The following is an 18,277-nucleotide window of genomic DNA, read 5'->3' on the forward strand; positions in this document are numbered from 1 at the left end:
CGCAACATCTAACAGCTGGTGCATCAGACAGTTTGAGTAAAAATGGATGAAACGACTGTGCTTCAGCAACAACAACATCATACCTTGGTTCTTTAAAACAGCAAAAAAAACAATGTTATTTGCATATCGAGCAGAAACAAAGCAACCTCGGCATCCGTTTTCAGGCCTTGGTAGCACTTTATTTTAGAGTCATTTTCCTCTAGTACATACTATGTACTTATTACATAAACTAATTTATATGTTATAATAGTAATTACAATAACTGGGTACTAACTAGGTACTAACCATGAACCTAAACCTAACCTTAACCCATACAGTTACCTTATATTACCCATTACTTTCTAGAGGAAGTACACTGTAAGAACATGTAAGTGCATGTAATGTAAAATAAAAGTGCAACCCAGGCCTTCCCACTCTCTAACGTCTCTCCAGTACGCAAAAGCTTCTCCATTATTAACAAGCTCTTGACTGATCATAACCTTTTAACAAGAGTCCTCTCTTTTTTCAGATTAGCAGCCTGTAATCTAACTGATCAGCACTGTGAAGTTGTGGCTTCAGTTCTACAGTCATCAAACTCCCTGAGAGAGCTGGACCTGAGTAACAATCACCTGCAGGATTCAGGACAGAAGCTACTCTGTGCTGGACTAAAGAGTCCAAACTGTCAACTCAACATACTGAGGTTTGAGTTTGACTTTGAGTCATTAATTAATGTTAATAATAATGTGTGCTTTATATAAATTTATACTACGGGGGGCTGTTAAATGCATGAATCTGATTGGTTGATGAATAGGGGTGGTAAAAAAAAAAAACAATCCTAGAGTTTTGAACTCAACAATTTTTTTTTGACCAATTAGACTTTACATGTTTTCAACATTGCACCCTTAAGTAATTAACTTTACTAGGGGTGTCCCCGACTATGGATTTTCATAGTCGAATCAGAATCGTCAACTCCAGTCTTTCACTCTGTCTGTGTCCGTTGGAGTCTTTTCAAATTGTGCACGCAGATAAAATACATTCTAAAACGTGAAAAGCGTTTACGGCTTAATCTCCTAAAATAGTTAAATTAAAATATGAAAACGCTTTACTATAGGAGGAACGCAATGCGTTCATATTCTGGGTTCATCTGCTTATCTGCACATAGTATGGTTTCTTAATAAAGTGTGTACTGTGTACATGCATTAAGCCACGTTAAAGTGCCTTTTAAGTGTTTTAAAAGCTTTTTTCACGTTAAGCATTTAGAATGTCCCGTGGAAAACCAACTTGTTAACGTTGGCCGGCAGAAGTGCGATCATTATGGAGCTTTTAATATGACAAAACGATTTGAATTTGAATTGTGTAAATTTGAATTATTTGCAAGTGTAATCTAACAAAATTGAATTTTAGGTGGTAGTTTAAATAGTTCTGAATTAGATTTTTTTTAAATGAATATTGAACATTTGAAATTTAACAAATTGAAATATTTGATTTGAAAGCCGCGTCTGGAGAGAATGACACCTGCTCTCTGCTGGCCTTGGGCAGCGAGGATTGGGCGAGCTCTGTGGATCTCGCGCCTCCTGTTCGTAAACCAAACAAGAGAGCTAACATCGAGGGAGAACTGATGCGTATACTCGTGCTGGCCGCGGTGAGCCTCGGCCTCGAGTGGTCTGCACCGGAACTTCCTTCTCACACCCGGCTGGATGGTTGCTTCCTCCCCGGGGAGCGCACTTCGCCTGAATCCAAGCCGGCTCCCTTTCTTCCTGAGCTTCATGAAGAAGTTGCCAAAGCTTGGAGCGCTCCCCTCTCAGCACGAATGCGTTTGTCTGTGTCGCCAGCATTCTCTACCCTTGATGATGCTAGGAACAGAGGCTACCATTCACTTCCGCCGGTCGAACAGGCGATAGCAGCCCACCTTTGCCCGCCCTCTGCTGGACGGCGGACGAAACCGGTGCTGCCGTCTAAAGCCTGCCGCATGACGTCAACACTGCTCGCGTGTACTTTCTCCGCCGCTGGGCAAGCTGCATCAGCACTGCACACGATGGCCACGCTGCAGATTTTCCAGGGTGATGTCCTCCGAAAACTGGACGAGATGGGACCTGATGCAATCTGCCTAACAGACTTAAGAAGCGCTTCGGACCTCGCTCTCCGCACTACTAAGTCTGCTGCACAGGCCATTGGACGGTGCATGGCTTCTGTCACCGTTGCTGAGAGACATCTATGGCTGACGCTCACTGAAATGTCTGAGTCTGAGCGCACCGCGTTCCTCGACGCTCCGCTGTCTTCTGCTGGCCTCTTCGGATCCTCTGTCAACGAGTTCGTAGAGAGATTTGCCGAGGTGCAGAAAGCGTCGCAAGCCTTTAAGGCTCCGCGTGGGCCACGGCCAAGGATTGCGGTGAAACCGGAAGCTCCGAAGCCATCCTAGCACGCCTAGGAAAGCGTCGGTGTTCGAGTCCCGCCACGGCCGAACTCTCACCGAAGCGCACCGCTGTTTCAGTTCCAGGAATTGTGACTGTTCCAGTGTATCCTGCAGTGTCCAAGCCGGTACAGCTGCCCGCTTGCCTGCACACAAAAGCCGTTTTTACAGCTACCCAGATAAATCCTTTAAAGAGTGTATTTTCTGGTGTCCCAGCCAGGGCCGATGGTGCTATAAGTGTAGAGCAGATGCCCACTGTCCAGTGCCCATCCCTACGCACAAGCACAGCCCTTCACACAGGGCCCGCGCTCATAAAATCGACTCAGGTCGATCGCGCACTCAACATAGTAAACGTGCCCACTGCCCAGCGCCCACAAACACTATGTTCTGCACATCTCACGGTTTCTGTAAAAACGAAACCTGTGTGTGCTCGCTCTGCCCAGGCAGACAGCGCGTCCGAAGCAGTAAATGTGCCCGCGCCCACACTTACTCACAGACATTATGAGTCCTACGGGACTCGCTCAGCCCTCCCTCACTCGGTTAAACACCGCAGCGGGGTCGAGTGCGAGCATTCTGCCCGCTGTGATCAGCGCGCTCCCCGCCTCAAATGTCACGGGCATAACGCCTTTATTTCAGCACACCGAAGCGCCTCTGTCGCCCAGTGAGCAGAGCGCGCTTCACATCCAACCCCTAGCCAACCGCGCAGATGCGTGGGCAGCGCTTCCAGGGGTTTCGGAGTGGGTGCTAGACATTATAAAAGGAGGCTATTCGCTACAGTTTTGTCGACGCCCTCAGCGCGCGTCGAAACCACAGGGAATTCAGAAGTAGCACACCTACTTCAAGCCGAAATATCAAAACTGTTGAGCAAAGGGGCTATAGAGCCTTTATCTCAAGCTCAAAGCGGAGGGGGGCTGTACAGCAGATACTTCCTGGTACCGGAAAAAGACGGGGGTCTCAGACCCATACTAGATCTAAGACAGCTGAACAAAGCATTGGCGAAACACAGTTTCAAAATGCTCACGACCAGAAAAATCCTTGCGCAGACAGCAAGGGAAATGTTTGGAGTAGGACTGTGTGCGGCACAGCTTGCCCTTTATATTGTACAACAGACCAATTAAATTAGGCAGAATAACTTTTTATATGTTTGGTTGACTGTGTTTCATTTTGATAATGAGCAGTCTGCGATATGAAGCAACGCCAGAACTGATAGGCTACTATGTTGTGTGAGAGCGTGATGCGCGAGCGCCATCACTTGGATTTGTTCCACTGCTAGGAAATAACTTAATACTCTGTTATTTATAGTCATACAGATAATATGACATCATTCGAAACAGTAAAATGTATATTTTTATTTGTGTACATTCAAAATGACTACAAAATATAATGCCATTGAAAAATAAATAAAACAACATGATGCGCTGCTTTAGCGCGTCTCTGTCTCTTTAGATCTTTCTGGCGCTCACCAAAACTGAACCAAAATACAGAGAATAGCCTTCTTGGCACGCCTACTTTTGAAAGTCAACATTTAGATTATTTAACGTTAAATGCATTATATATGCCCGAGTCACTTTGGAATAAATCACAGCGTGTGTCATGATAAAACGTGACTTAGCCTATACAATCCGGAAAATAGGCTATAGGTTATAGCAAATTCAGACCAACTGCTGGTCTACACAGAGAAAAAGCCCTTTCTGGGCTCTTCTGTTGTACCGAGCCATTCGTTAGTCTAGTTGTATGATGGGAAAATTAAATGTAGCCTATAGTTGCAATACACGCGTTAAGTTTTGTAAGCTCCGTGCAACTGCTGCAGCGGACTATTATTACTAGAATATTAGAAATCTAATACTCAAGCTGTTTTCTCATTTTTCTACTCTTAATATTAAATAAAAAAATGACTGAACGAAAGATAAACGGATTCTCTTGAACCACCACCGCGTTTGCGGCAGAAAACTACTGCAGTGCAGCCAAAATGCTCTGTTCGACTTATCTGAAATCCTTTACTCTTCCCTGCGGATGACCTGTGACCTACTTTCTGTAAGATCTGAATTTTTGAGTTTGAATTTTTGAGATTGAATTTTAGAAAACTGAATTTGAAGTTCCGAATTTCTTCATCTTGAAACTGAATATTTGCAGTATAAGAATTCAGAACAAAAAAACTAGCTGTTTGAAAATACATGTCTATAAAATTCAGCCATAAAAACATTTGTTTGTTAAATTTCAAATGTTCAATATTCGTTTAAAAAAAATCAAATTCAGAACTATTTAAACTACCACCTAAAATTCAATTTTGTTAGATTACACTTGCAAATAATTCAAATTTACACAATTCAAATTCAAATTGTTTTGTCATATTAAAAGCTCCATAGATCATGGTTTTCCTGATGCTAAATCCAGCCTTGGAGAATATCCTTTCTGAAGGTGTACATCCACACTTTAGATTCTTATCCCAGACATTGTTAAAGATTTAAATCCTTGCCGCCAAGATGCTCCTCTGTCGGTCACGGATTGAAAGGATTTATATTTTGTATATACTATATTGTAATATATTAACACAATATATTATTTCAGATTAGCAGCCTGTAATCTAACTGATCAGCACTGTGAAGTTGTGGCATCAGTTCTATAATCATCAAACTCACCCCTGAGAGAGCTGGACCTGAGTAACAATGACCTGCAGGATTCAGGAGTAAAGGTGCTCTCTGCTGAACTGAAGAAAAACTGTCAACTCAACATTTTGAGGTACTTAGAAGTTTTATGTATATAGACATCATTGTACATTACAATTCATTTACACACCCACACACACATTGCAAACACATAAGGATACATATAGCCACATTATCCAAAGCACATGTAAAATAGATTGTTTTAGCTGAGTCTTGAAGGTAGCCATAGATGAGATATAACGAAGTGTAAGGGGTAGTGAATTCCATAATTTAGGAGCATTAACTCTAAATGAACTTCCACCTACAGTGGACAAAAAAAAAAACAAGTTCAGCTGATCTAAGGGACCGGGCAGGGTGGTAGGAGCAAACTAGATCAGATGGATATGGAGGTGCAAGACCATTTAATGCCTTAAATGTTAGAAGTAATATCTTAAAGTGAATAGGTAATGCCACGGGCAACCAGTGATGAGCAGAGGAGTAATGTGAGCAGAATGGCTGGTCGATGTGAGAACACACACTGTAATCGATTGATGCATGAATTAACCCTCTGAGGTCTGAGCTGTTTTCTGGGCCCTGGAGGTGTTCTGACATGCTCTGAAATTTCTGGTTATTTCTGTTACTTGTGACATTTTCATGGCTAAATTCTAATTACACTGTATTCAGCACAAACTCTGCTACGATAATATATCAGCAGCATGTATGTAAAAGTTTGTAGTTTTGAGATAATGACATTTATGCGTGGTTTGTGAAAATACAAAAAAAAATTCTCACTGAAATAAGGCCATGAAACCCATACTGATTATTTCTTCACAAGACTTTTGAAAATTGTATCACGTAGCCTAGAATATTTGCTCTAAAACTATGTGAAAATCACCCTGACTGCTCATTCAGAGAAGACAATATATTGATTTAAAATTTTTACGACGTGTTTTGTGTGAAAAAGCTTCATGCGGAGGTCATTAATATGTATTGTTTTCACACCTGAGAAAGACAAAGACCCTCCCCTAATGGCCCTATTAGGAGCTATCAGGCCCTGTCATTCTGGGCAACTTTGCACAATACTGTAAATGAGGAGATTTAAAAAAGAATGGCTTTTAAATTGTTTGGATTTATTTACAACACAACATAGTCCAAAGATACACACAACAAATGCCAAAAAAGCACTTATTGAAAACAATGATCCAAAGACAGAGACCTTTGTGCCATTCCTAAAAACATTGTACATACCTTTCATTTCCAAGGTGTTTGATTTTCACTTTACCATGTTTATGTTCACTGAAGTCCTCAGTGGCATCTGGACCCTGAAAAAAAAAAGTGAACATACTGATATCAAGAGAAAGGCCTGCACGATTTTGGGAATAAATTTGAGATTTTTCTGGTTAAAATTGCTTTTTAAAATTCACAGAATATACACACACACACACACACACACAAATGTTTCCAACAATAATATAATGAACACCAGGTTTGTTGTGCCTTGTAGGCATAAGCTATGCACAGTGCTGGATAAAATAATAATATCAATAACCTATAGCAGTATAAATCTTCCAAAAGATTTCAGTAACAACTAAGCTAGAGAAAAATATATTGATTATCATGTTACTTCAAATGTTTCCATTCGTTATGATGATATGAAATGAGATAATAGTAAAAACATGAAGCCGTTTGCTTTTCAAACGCGATCGCGCTGCAAAATATGATACATTCAAACGCGACTGCGCTGCAAAATATGATACATTCAAACGCGATCGCGCTGCAAAATATGATACATTCAAACGCGATCGCGCTGCAAAATATGATACATTCAAGCGCTATCGCGCTCAAATATAAAACATTATGGTTACCATATACATATCTATGTTTGAGCAGATATCCACAAACACAGTAACAGTAAACACGGGTCTAAATATTATAATATTCACCATATATCTAGCAACAGTTCAACTGCAATGTGAAAGGTATGCAACAATAGCAAACTAATATGTAAGAATTTTTTTACCTTACACCTTTCTTGTCTTCAAATCGGGTACTTCTTCTTCTGATGTAAATCCAATGTAAGCTCAGGCGCGTCTAAAAGCAGAGACTTGTGAAGTGTTTTGGTGTTTTGTTTCTGAGGTAGGCCTAATGAGCGCGATTGCGTTCCATGTGGAGATTTGCATGTTAATATCTTTTGCGCGAGTGGGCGTGGTAAATTAAAAAAATAATGAGCAAGCGTTCGAGAAGCTGGACATCTTGTTGGTTTTATACAAATTACTTAAACGGAGAATAATTGTTTTCAGTTTGAATCCGATCATTTAAAAGTACACACTTAAATGTTTATAAAGGTATATGGCTCATAAATGTGTGACAAGTATTCACTGAGTTTTGTTTCAGTTTATAGACGTGCTCAAGAAAAAAAAAGTTCACCGCGACGGAGAGGTAGAACGCACACCTTGTTTATTTTCTTTATTTTACAAAAGCACAATGTTTTGATTTGATTGTAAGTGGACACATACAAAAGTAGAAATATCACAGATTCTTTTTTTATATTTCTTTTTTCTGTATGACCATAAATGGAGTAATTTAAGTTTATAGTGCTACAATGTAGAGAAAATCCAGCAAAACGCGCCCGCGCGTTTGTCGACCTCAGAGGGTTAAGGTGTCAGCATCAGCTAGAGAAGATTGAAGATGTGCAATATTACGAAAATGGAAAAAAAAAGAGTTTTTAACAACAGAAGAATTATGAGAGCAAAAAGAGTTGAGTCAAATACAACACCAAGGTTACGGATGGATGAAGAAGGCTTAACATGAACCCCATCAATATCAAAGGACCGGTCCATCCTTTTAACTGAGGCAGCAGAGCCAATCATCAGTATTTCAATTGTGTTATTATTTAACTTAAGGAAATCCGGGGACATCCAATGCTTGATATCCCTGATACATGCAGTAAGTGAGTCGGGCAGGGATGGCCTATCAGAGCTGGTGGTAAGGTAAATTTGAATATCATCAGCATAGCAATGCAATTGAAGTCCATGCATGCATGTATTTGAGGACACTAAGTGGATATATATAAATGATGAACAGTAGTGGGCCAAGAACTGAACCTTAAAGAACATCCAGTGTAAGCGGAGCAGTGACCTATAGTGATATAATACTTTCTGTCGCTGATGTATGAAATGATCCAGGAAAGAGCTGAACCAGTGATACCGATATCACTAAGGCGAGAGATGAGTATTTAATTGGAGACTGTGTCAAATGCAGCACTTGTTTATTAACCCTGAATCCATGGACAGAAGAATGTCATTAACCACCCCAAGAAGAGCAGGTTCAGTACTATGAGATGGGCGAAATCCTGACTGAAAAGGTTAAAAAAGACCATTAGGATCTAAGTATGATCTCAGTTGTGAAGCCACAACTTTTTCAAGTATTTTGCTTAAGAATAGTAAATTAGATATTATATATAAGCTTGCAGGATGTGGAATTAGACTTCATAATTAGATCACTTATGGCAGCAGAGGTAGTCAGAGTGAAAGCAGAGAGAGTTTGTTGAATGAGCTGAATCAGCTTACATCAAATGAGCATTTGAGTCACTTTGGTGTCTTTGGTAATGGATTCAATTGACTTAAATTTGGCTGAAAAGAATTGAGAAAAGCTATTCACAAGCACTGCAGAGCCAGAAATAACATGTTGTGGTGGATTAGTGAGATTGTTAACTATAGCAAAGAGTGATTTGGGCCTGCACATGGAGTACAGTTGTTACTCAACCAAAGTAATACGCCATTCCCACGGCAGTAAAATTGGGGATGTGTATTTGCTGCCTTTTACCGCTAAGTGGCGCTATAAACACAGACTTTGAAAAGTGTCAGTTTATTATCTCTATTACGTAATCTGACGCTGCACTGCGGCTCATTGAGAGCGATTGAGAGCTGATAGCAGATAAATTCAAGTGAAACATTGTAGTTAAACGAATTCATAATCACAATACTGAAATTACATTACAACTTTAGAACTGACACAAATGTAGGCTTCTATTATTGCATCAAATTTAAGCAAAGTAGACTAAACATTAATATTGTGTGACCAATTTTTCTATAATTTAGAAAGGCAATGCATGTCAGTAGTAGGGATGCTCGGATCTGATTTTTGTTTTGGGTATCGGCTCAGATATGGAATAAAATTTTAGATCGGTATTAGACGTGCCGATATTCGATAATGCGATAAATCGCGGTAATGAATATGCACGATATTGTTATCGCGGGCACTTCAAAATACTGTGAAAAATAATAGATCTGAATTTAGATATTTAGAATGCGCATTATAGCTTATTTTCCATCAACCGCTTAAACACTGCGTATATGCTGCGCGAAACACGTGCGCACTCTGATGTAAACAATCGCCACGTGTATAAGCATGCGGCCGGTGCACACTTCTAGTCTAATGTAAACAGTCCTCACATGGAGAAGCAGCATGGTGGAAGGAGGAACGCCGCCGCCTACAGTCATGGCCGCCGCCGATCTATCCAGATCCATCCCGCTTCTAAAAGCAGAACTGCCAACTCGACGCATTCAGCGCGAGACTCTTCACACGCTCACGCCACACATCCGTTTTCTCACGCAGAGAAAAATCGCGGAGCAAAGAGGACATGAAGACCGTCAAACAAGACAGAGCAGGTTACTTTTGATATGAAACAGGAGAACAATTGTGTCACAGAACGTTACATTTAAACCATTTAATGACCAGCAGCATGTTAGATGACTAAAACAAATAGATAAAGAGGAGTATTTTGCTGAATATGTGCACTGCACTTTTTTACATATTTATTATATTTTTATAATGTGTCATTACATAACTTGTGTCATTACATAATTGTTATTATAATGAAAACCACATTATATTTGATTTAATTAGTTATTTGTAACCTTTAATAATACCAGCTGATAGGGCTCTATATGGTTACATAGCATTATGTGAGATTTTTTTTCATTAAAAAAAAACAAAAAAAAAACATGTGGGCTATCTACTGTAGCCTTCCTAATATTTATCCAAAATTAGTCAATATTGAATCAAGATTTAAATCAAATCCCAAGTATTGAATTGAAATTGTTAAATTTGTGTTAAGTAATACAAACAGTAGCCTACCAGTCATTGTACCATGTAATCATTGTAACATGTTGTCACTAAACTTAATAAAATTCAGTTTAGTTACCAAATGTTTTGACAATCACAATTACACCTTGTGATGCAAGTTCATGAAAATGTGATACCGGCACATGCCTAATCGGTATCGGTAACAATGGGCCCGATCCGTAGGGGCATCAAATTACAGCAAGAGCGATTCGAAAGCTTACAAAGAAGTCGGCTCTCTAAACGCTCTCGCGGTAATTCTATGCTGTGCGCAAGTGTGTGACATCACGCGCTAGCAACATGCGCAGAACGCAGGCGGCAGGTAAACAGTTTCCAATTCAAACCAGCTAACGTGCATACCTAACAACACTCCTGTTTTCCCCCGGAGTCTCCTGTATTTCATACCCATCTCCCACCCCCCTCCCGTTTTGTTATATCTCCCGTCAAACTCCCGTAATTTGTATGGCCCAAACCTCGTTATATGAGTAACCACATCAATTTATTATTCCAAGGTTGTCCGATTGCCAGATCTTGTATTAAACGTATCCTACTCACACAATCAACACTTCATACAAATTTCAACCAATTTGTGAGCTCAACCTGGCAACCTACAACCCAGCTGCGCTGTTGACGTCTGCGCAGGTAGTAGTTGGGAAGTTGGATAAGCGTCACTGGTAGAAATGGGAGGAGAAGACTCAGTGGTAAATAATTAACGCAATTAACGCAGCATCCATTTTTTTTTTCGGTCATCCTTTGGCTGGCGTCACATTATATGATGCGCTCTTATTCATGCAAATGCTTTTAAACCATTCAAGACACACACACGACACACAGAAAGGCCAGAATCGAGTTCTCTTTCGGCTTGAAGTTGAACGAACACTAACGTGCAATTATGCCAAAATGTCAGTTTTGTCGAGTATCCTCATTAGAGCAGACTGAGCAGTCTTACATGAGTTAAAAATAAAGTCTTAAATGAATGTAAAAAGTTGTGAGAGAATGAGGCGCATGTGAGATCCGTGTCTCTGTCAGCAGCGGCAGATCTTAAAGGGACAAGAGCCAATGAAGCTTTCTGTCAGTAAAGTTAATCAAAGAACAAAGGGAACAGAGGAAATTACTCACTGCTCTTGACTAAATAACTTTTGTAACTTAAATAAGAATTAATCTATATATAATTTTAAATTTATGCATTGCAAACTGTTTGACAACTTTATTCAATTTCTGTATATTGTATTATTCAATTTTTTTACCTGTTAGACAAATATTTAAAATATACTGTCTTTGTTTCTACATTAATTTGGAGATTAGCTGTGAAATTATTACATAATTATTATAAGATATATTAAAAACATAAGTTTTTTTTTTAATGGTGATTAATCGTGATTAATCTGTCAGGGTTTTGTCACTTGTCTGGGTTATATTCTGGTTGGTGACAGAGCTCTGACATTCCCAGTTTGTCCTGTGTTTGTTTAGTTTGGTTTATGGTGAGCACATGGCTTGTATTCCTTGTGCCATGTGCTCTCCTGTCAATTGTCTAGCCCCTCCCATCTAGTTACCTGATAATTGATAAATCTTCCCCACCTGCTTTGTTCATTACCCTCTTTTGTTTGCTCCATATTTAGTCTCCCTGTGTTTGCAGTCCTGTGCTGGTTCGTTGTCCATGACTACGTTTATAAGCTGTCAAATATCGGGTTATGGTCGGGATAAGGTCACTATTTGGGTTTCTGAAACATTCGGAATAACCCGTTTACATGCGTGAGTAGAGAGAGTTACTCCTGTATACATGGAATTTGTAATCAATTGGCAATATCCCGATGTAAACGGCGACGCACGGTTAGCGTCTGGACGTACGGACAACCTTAAGACGCAATGTGCGTCATTTCCGATTCTTCTTCCCGTATCCAAAGACAACAACAACAACAGCAGCAGCACGCAGATAATGAATAGTTCGGGGCAGATAGCGATCGCCTTTGTTTGCGTTTTCCTCCTCGCTCCAAAAGTGTGGTGCTGTGCTGCGTCTCGCCATGTTTACCACTTCTTGTTTACTTCCGGTATACTGCACGCAGGGTTTTGTATGCGCCGTCTCTCCTCAAAAGACCAAGATTCCTTGCGAATAGAACATGCGCAGAACACAAATCAATGTTCCTTTTGATGGGGATATGCCGATACGTGTTTACATGACCAAATATTCGGGTTAGAAAAGGGGTACCCCAGGTATAATATCCGGGTTTTTAAAAACCGGGATATGAGCATATCTGGGTTTTTGCCGGTGTTTACATGGCCGTGCGCGACCGGGTTATTGCTAATATCCCGGTTTTGAATGGGTTATTGGCTGCATGTAAACGTAGTCCATGTTTCCCTCGTGTTTCCTGTTCCCGCCTGAGATCTCTCTAGTTTTCCCCCATGGGGTAGTTTTTGTTTGTAGTTTTGGTTTTGCCTTTTATTTACTTAATAAACATCCTTATTTCCGCTCTTGTATCCTCGCTGTGATTAATCTGGTTATTTTTGCAATCGCTAAAAATAAAAAATAAAGAAACATGAATAAATCTTATCCATGCTTCTTTTTATTTTTATTGAATATCATGTATTTATTTATGTTAATATCTGCACAATTAATGTGTATTTTAGCCATCCAGCACCCCCCATAAAGTTAAGAAAGTAATGTTTAAGTCAAGCCTGCCTGATGCCTTTCACAAAAGAATGATCCCAGTCTCTTCCACACAGTGAGGCATACTGTTTATTAGGTAATTCAGCACTGTTTTTATTTTAGTATCGGATCGGTGATCGGTATCAGCCAATACTGAATCCCAGATATCGGAATCGGTATCGGAGGCAAAAAATGCTGATTGGAGCATCCCTAGTCAATAGATTATGTGTCTTATACTTCATGTTATTTCAATTTGTTAATATATTTATTAACTGAATCATAATAGTGAAATAAATTCAATTAAATGGGCTTACAGCAGGTTGTTATGATTTGCATAATTGTCTTTAATAAATAATAAAAACATTGCAATAAAAAAATATTACATCAATGAGGCTTTGCATGAGCATAAGCAGGGCTGTACAGAGCAACATATGTCACACGACATAGTGCAACATAATGTCTCCACGATCTGCTTTTGAAGAAATATGATTGTGCGCTGTAGCACGATACTTTCTATCAGCTGCAGTTCTGGCGCCTCAGTCATCAATACAGTAAAACTCGACGTACATTCACATCACATGTTAATTCAGCGGTAGAGTTACACTCACAGGACACTGCACTTATTCGCAATCACAAATTATTTGCTCATGCTTTAAAGCTTTGCCGGGTAAAAAATTAATTGGCATTCTGTTCTGTCATGATACACTTTTTCTGAGCGCGTACGCCCGAAGCGCGCGCGCACTGTCAAACAGCGCCAAACTGGACTTTATCTTTTGCGTCTGATTGTGCTAATACTGCCAAATACACACAAGATTTACATAAACACTGTTGGTTATGTCTAAAGTGAACAAAAACAGTTGAGAGAAAATCGGATTCGAGTTAACTGATGTCTGTTTCTAGATCTTAAAGCAGGTCTTAAAGTGACCTAGTAAACATGCTGTCGTTTGTCCTTAAAGGGATAGTTCACCCCAAAATAATTTGTCAGGATTTACTCACTCTTATGTTGTTCCAAGCCTTGTGCTTAACTCAAAATAAGATATTTTGAAGAATGTGGGTATTAACAGTTTGGTCCCCAATGACTTCCTTAGTAAAAAAAAAAAAAAAAACCTTTTAGAAGTCATTGAGGACCAGCAACTGTTTGGTTACCTGCATTCTTCAAAAACTTTTATGTTCAATTTAAACATCAGGTTTAAAACAACTACATTATGACAACTAAACAACTAAATTATGAGTAAATTATGACAACTAATTTATGAGTAAATTATGACAAAATGTTCATTTTTAGGTGAACTATCCCTATAATGTTAATAAAACAACAAAAGAGAAAATCACTACTCTTGACTGAATTAAGATTTTTATCTTTTCCCACTTTGGCCTAAATGTCCTAAATTTGGCCTAAATAAAGATAAGCATACATCAATGAGAATATTTTATATAAAAACGAAAATCATCATTTACACAGTCGAGCATCAGACAACAACAGCACAGCATTAATGTTTCATTTCTGCTCCATACAGGCATTTGTATGCTCCCCACAATATCTAGCTTGTCCAATGGACGTTTTTCTTTAAAACATAAACCTCTTTTACAGCACCACTCGGCTCTTCTGACGATGATCATTCATTCTGCTTCAGGGTTTCCTCTCTGCACTAACGTCTGCACGCTCCCACGCGAACATTTGCCTATGTTTACCTGTTGCCGAGCCCCGCCTTGATGCAGTGATTGACAGGGCGGGACGGGACGGGGACGTGATTGGCTCGGAATGCATTTTCAATTTGCACATTGAGTTTTTCTACATTCATTGACATTTAATGAAAATGCAATCGCAAGTGTCTTACCTACGAGTGTAAATGCAATTAAGAGAAATAACATTTAAATGATCATAATCCTACAAATTTTGCCTGAATATGTTAAACAAATCTTATCATTTCTGTAATACATTTTAATTTTGCAACTTATAAAGCGTTAAAATATGCATTCAATTTACATATTAAACCTAGTGTATTAAATAGCAAATGTAAATTATATAATTTAATTTTAATTTTGCACCAAATGTTGCACAAATGTAATGGAAAATGTAAATTTATATACAGAAACGTTTCAAATTGAATATTGCTACCGATATGCTTCCATACAATACAGGAGCAGAAGCTCTGGTTCTGATTTCATCAGATCTGAGGGGAGGGGGTTACGATAACATTTTTGTCAAAGACCACATCCAGATCGAATTCCAAACAATGATCAAAACACAGACGGAGTAGATCGAGTCCTCCAACACCCCTAATGCTTGCACGGGCCTATAGCTCATCCTGAATCGACCTTTAATTTAGTAACATTAGGCAGTTTTGATTTATATGCTGTTTAATGTTGGTGATCGTGTTATTTCACATATAAATATGATTACATATGAGATCCCTTGTTTCTGAATCATCTTTGTGTTTTATTCAGGAGATTCAGAACTCTTTCAGAAGATGCGTAATGGTCTGGAAAGAGTTAATAATAAAAGTCATAATTTAATCACCCTGGTGTTCTTCTAATGCAGTATCTCCTTCTTTCTTTTTTTTCGGACCACAGAAGGAGACTTAAAATAAAATATGGGTAGATGGAATCTACCCATGGAAGATGGAAGAAAGAATGGGTAGTGGCTGTATAAGGCATATATTTGGCTGTAGAAGGCATGCAGTGGGTTGTCCAAAAACTTTCACTGTGTGCAATACTGACAGTTACTAATGTATGTGATTGTGTCTCTGAAGAAAAGGTAGACCAATGATGACTGGATTGTGAGGGGAACGGTTGAGGTAAAAGCATGTTTGCTCTGTGTTTAGAACTCCAACTACACACAAGTAGGGTCCGAGTCAAGTAGGGCCGTAGTTATGATGGTACTCATAGAGAACATTATCTTTACAGTTACTTCTATACATGAAGTGTAATGACCAGGAACAATGGAGGTACTCACTAGTGATGTTACATATGACACTGAAGCTTCAAAGCGCTTGTCGAGTACACAACGCAATTTCTCATGAAGCTCCGTGTCAGAGCGCAGATTGTTTTAAGAGAAACGTGATCAACGAAAAACGAAGCCTCGCTTTTTTTCTAGTCAAGTGAATGCTTCACTTTGCATTTCAGAATGTTTGAACCCAGACCACTACTCTACGGGTTTTTGGAGGTTCAAGTCCATTTAATATATATTTTTTTATAAATATAAACCTATATGCCTATATTACATGATCATATATTCTGCCATATAAACACTATAAAAACTATAAAATAATTAGAGCACCATTTACTTGCATCAAACAACTCGATTGGAATTATTATAATTAGTATTATTACATTTAATTTACTGCCACACTTTAATATGTCAATTGTATTATCAGAAAACTGAATATTTAGCCTTGTCAGGCTTTTATTTGTGCTTAATGGATGAAACAACGGCGCTGTGCACTCTGGTTTATGGCTGCTATAAATTTGACCGGCCACAGGTTTCGACACTGCTGATGCTTTGAATCTTTTCCCGAAACAATCAAAGAAAAGCTTCAAAGATTCAAGAAGCTTTGTTTCTCCATCCCTAGTACTCATCCTCGGACTATACTGTTGTGGTGGTCAAGTTGGGCAGTTTGCTGTCAGATGTCCTGCTTGACTGCAATACAGACATAGATGTTCCCTGATCCAGCGTTCTTGCTCCTCTGTGGACAGATGAGTTCATCCTGCATGGGTTCAGTGTCATCCATAGGGAAGTTTGCTTAGTGAAGAGGGTTAGAGAATCTGTTTGTTCTCCGAGAGCGAATTGAGATAGTCAATATGGATCGCTAAATCGATGAATTGATCAATTGTGGGTAAAATGCTCAGAAATGTTAGCCATAGCAAAACAAGACTTTACACTGAGCCTAGCGTGCTCAGAGCTTAAATATTCCATGAAACGGGGAACAGGTGTTTGTGCAATCAGTCCAGGTATGCGAGTTCTGGGATTTGTAGTCAGTACTCAGTAGATACTGTTAATACTCAGATGAGGGAGACCTCCTGTGGCAGACGGGAGGATTTTCAAAGGTAGTGTTTGTAGCTATCTAGAAGTACAGCGATCATTTCAGGTGCAGAGATGCACAGATACACAGATGATCAGTTCAGGTGCAGAGATGCACAGATGCAGAGATGATCAGTTCAGGTGCAGAGATGCACAGATACAGAGATGATCAGTTCAGATGCAGAGATGCACAGATACACAGATGATCAGTTCAGGTGCAGAGATGCACAGATGCAGAGATGATCAGTTCAGATGCAGAAATGCACAGATACTGAGATGTTCAGTTCAGGAGCAGAGATGCACAGATGCAGAGATGATCAGTTCAGATGCAGAGATGCACAGATGCAGAGATGATCAGTTCAGGTGCAGAGATGATCAGATACAGAGATGATCAGTTCAGATGCAGAGATACACAGACGCAGAGATGATCAGTTCAGATGCACAGATGCAGAGATAATCAGTTCAGGTGCAGAGATGCACGGATGCAGAGATGATCAGTTCAGGTGCAGAGATACACAGATGCAGAGATGATCAGTTCAGGTGCAGAGATGCACGGATGCAGAGTTGATCAGTTCAGGTGCAGAGATGCACGGATACAGAGATGATCAGTTCAGATGCAGAGATGCACAGATGCAGAGATGATCAGTTCAGATGCAGAGATGCACAGATGCAGAGATGATCAGTTCAGGTGCAGAGATGATCAGATGCAGAGATGATCAGTTCAGGTGCAGAGATGCACGGATACAGAGATGATCAGTTCAGATGCAGAGATCTTCAGTTCAGGTGCAGAGATGCACAGATGCAGAATTGATCAGTTCAGGTGCAGAGATGATCAGATGCAGAGATGATCAGTTCAGGTGCAGAGATGCACGGATACAGAGATGATCAGTTCAGATGCAGAGATGCACAGATGCAGAGATGATCAGTTCAGGTGCAGAGATGCACAAATACAGAGATGATCAGTTCAGGTGCAAAGATGCACAGATACAGAGATGATCAGTTCAGATGCAGAGATGATCAGATACAGAGATGATCAGTTCAGGTGCAGAGATGCACAGATGCAGAGATGATCAGTTCAGGTGCAGAGATGCACGGATACAGAGATGATCAGTTCAGATGCAGAGATGCACAGATGCAGAGATCTTCAGTTCAGGTGCAGAGATGCACAGATGCAGAATTGATCAGTTCAGGTGCAGAGATGCACAGATGCAGAGATGATCAGTTCAGGTGCAGAGATGCACAGATGCAGAGATGATCAGTTCAGGTGCAGAGATGATCAGATGCAGAGATGATCAGTTCAGGTGCAGAGATGCACAGATACGGAGATGATCAGTTCAGATGCAGAGATGCACAGATACCGAGATGATCAGTTCAGGTGCAGAGATGCACAGATGCGGAGATGATCAGTTCAGATGCAGAGATGCACAGATACCGAGATGATCAGTTCAGGTGCA

At 39.8% G+C, this 18,277-nt stretch overlaps 1 protein-coding gene and 1 pseudogene across 2 annotated transcripts in view; both read left to right on the forward strand.

Annotated features, from left to right (window-relative positions):
* Positions 1 to 18,277, forward strand: part of LOC307170272 (NACHT, LRR and PYD domains-containing protein 3-like) — a 412,645-nt gene that overhangs the window by 183,124 nt on the left and 211,244 nt on the right. The window lies entirely within an intron of this gene.
* Positions 1 to 18,277, forward strand: part of LOC307166395 (NACHT, LRR and PYD domains-containing protein 3-like) — a 42,928-nt pseudogene that overhangs the window by 5,793 nt on the left and 18,858 nt on the right. The window contains exon 3 of the transcript XR_013824037.1: positions 509 to 679. The product of XR_013824037.1 is annotated as an NACHT, LRR and PYD domains-containing protein 3-like (transcript). The remainder of the gene's footprint in view (positions 1 to 508; positions 680 to 18,277) is intronic.

This window comes from Squalius cephalus (genome assembly GCF_949319135.1).
Source record: "Squalius cephalus genome assembly, chromosome: 1".
Lineage (NCBI taxonomy): Eukaryota > Metazoa > Chordata > Actinopteri > Cypriniformes > Leuciscidae > Squalius > Squalius cephalus.